General features: G+C 38.8%; 1 protein-coding gene across 1 annotated transcript in view; it reads right to left on the bottom strand.

Annotated features, from left to right (window-relative positions):
• Positions 1 to 2,500, bottom strand: part of LOC138040728 (uncharacterized) — a 7,313-nt gene that overhangs the window by 4,626 nt on the left and 187 nt on the right. The gene's annotated exons all lie outside the window — the stretch shown is intronic.

Below are 2,500 nucleotides of genomic sequence, written 5' to 3'. Positions count from 1 at the left end.
TGCGCTCGGTCCGTATACAGCGGCAACAACCTCGGGCCAATATCACCCAGTACAGCCCTCGCGTTTGGTTAGTAAGGGGTTAGTATTGCTAGTCGTTTTAAGGACGGCGCCTACTATTGTTATTGTGCATCATTCTGTGCATTTCGAGATACTCGAATTTCCTATGGGTGGTGCTTATCAATACACCGATATTTTTGCGCGGTTTAAAACTATCCGGAAATAGTAGATCTTAGTAAGTACTCTTGGTATCCAAAGAGAAATTTGGGGGTAACCATGCATTTTTGAGAGATAATTGAGCTTCAACTTGAGAAAGAACGCCATACATTGCTTTGTATTTTAAAGCTTTTTACTGATATTATTCATCAAATATCTTTGAAAATGCGTGGTTACCACCAATTTTCTTTTTGGATTTCAATAACACTCGTTAAGATCTACATTTTCTGCATAATCATAAACCGTGGCAAAAATACCTTTGAATTAGTGGGCACCGTCTTTAATGAAAGGCTCGCGGCCATCGAATACAATACAAATACAAAATCTTTATTTGAACTCAGTTATAGCAATAGATTACTAATACAAAAGTAATAGCCAGGAAAAAAAATTAATAAATTCACAATCATGGAAAACTAAAACGTTATACTGAAACTATAAAATGAGTATTCAGAAAAACCAGCCAGCAGCCAATGCGTCGGAGCGTACAATTTCATTTAGATTGATTTTCCCGCAACTCCAGATCTTTCCAGCCAATAACAAGTCTTGCATACGAAATTATTACCCATGGGATTGAGAATGGTCGCTTGTGAAAATGAACTCGTCAAAAAATAGCTTAATTTGTGAAAATGCCGTTACATAGACTTAGTATAGATCCTATGCAAAAATGGCTGTCTTTAAATTATTCTTTTGTTCATATTCAAAATAGCCCAACTAACCTCGTTTGGGATAACAAATTCTTTAGAATTTTTGTCTCAAAAACGAGGTTAGTTAGGCTATTTTGAATATGAACAAAACAATAATTTAAAGGCAGCCATTTTTGCATAGGGTCTATTGGAGTTGTAGAAATAAAAGCAAAGGATACATAAGGTTAATTATTTCTAAAGGCGCAGCAGTCGTTATTGATTTCAAAAAAGGATGTATCGCAGGTAATAATTTGACTTGGAGGGGAGGCTGAAAGTTGCAGAGTTTGCTACCAGTAAGAGACAGGGAATGAGGGCCATGTGCGATGATCCTAACACCAGGAATGAAGAGTGAATGGCAAGTGGAGCAGAGGTGCATATACAAATATGATAGCTAAACATGTTAGCAATGTATCGTAATGCAACTTATGATCTACCGTAAAGGTTTAAACAGGAAAACGGCAGACTGTTGCTTGTCACAAAAGCATGAAATTATCTTATTCTATGTCTTTCTCTCTTTTTAGAAGTTCGTCACCAAAGGTTATTGAACCAGGCGATGGCTGGTAGTGCAATATTTGCTCTGATAAAACTAAACCACCGAAATCAGCGCCTTTAAATTGCATCTTGGGATACGTAGAACAAGACGAACTGAGACGAACTGAGATTTCCAAGGCTTATGACAATTGTTTCAGAAACTAGTATGGCAGTTCAATTTAGATCATTTCACGTCCACAAAAACGCCACAAAAAAACATTAGGCTGCGCGAGAACAAGGGCAACAGATAGGTAGACCTATCTTTTATGGGATGATTTCAACTGCTACCCTTTGTCAACCTCGTAAGATTTTATTTTGTCTAACTCTAATTTTAGGGGCGAAATGGTTAAAAACGACTACGTTCATACAAAAACTAGGATGATTTTACTGTTCATTGGGAGAACCCCTTAAGGGCGAAAAGGTTAAAAAGAAACGTCAATCATCGACTAAATTGCTGAGGCATTTTCAACCTCCTTGTCCATATCTCCAATAACCTTTTTTCAAATGTAAATCTTCTTAACGGCTTGCCCTCACCCCCCCCCCCCCCCCCCCCCAAAAAAAAAACAATATCGAGATACGGTTGGGTAAAGAAGTGCACTTCTTCCAGAACAACATTCTTTTTGGCGGGGTGGAGGAGGGATCATTATGGTCCTTTTGTTCAAGTTATGGCCCAAAAGTTCTAAAAATGCAAAAAGTCTCAACTATATTTGTCCAGAATTGTAGACTTAGCTTCGATGGCCTAAGTTATGTCAGGAGCCCATCTGGAGCGTGCAACTTCCATACAGCGTCTGTGAAACGGCGTTTTCACAAGTAGGTTTATTTTTAGACTAGCCCTTCCCGCGAATTAGGTCAAAAAACAAAGGCAGTTCCGGTTCGGTGACCCTATGACGTCAGCTTAATTTCTTGTAATTGGTCATCGGGCTCCTGTGGGAGTCTCATTAGCGGGAAATTCAATCTAAAAATAACCTTACTTGTGAAAACGCCGTTGCACGAAAATAGGTAAGTTGCACGTTCCGGGTGATGGGCTCCTGGTTATGTGTGATCGCTTCTTTGTTTGTTTTCAGTTTCAAGCA

The sequence above is a fragment of the Montipora capricornis genome, chromosome 3, assembly GCF_036669925.1.
Source record: "Montipora capricornis isolate CH-2021 chromosome 3, ASM3666992v2, whole genome shotgun sequence".
NCBI classification, from domain to species: Eukaryota; Metazoa; Cnidaria; class Anthozoa; order Scleractinia; family Acroporidae; genus Montipora; species Montipora capricornis.
Note: the sequence above shows the minus strand (reverse complement) of the source record. Positions and strands in the feature narration are given on the sequence as shown.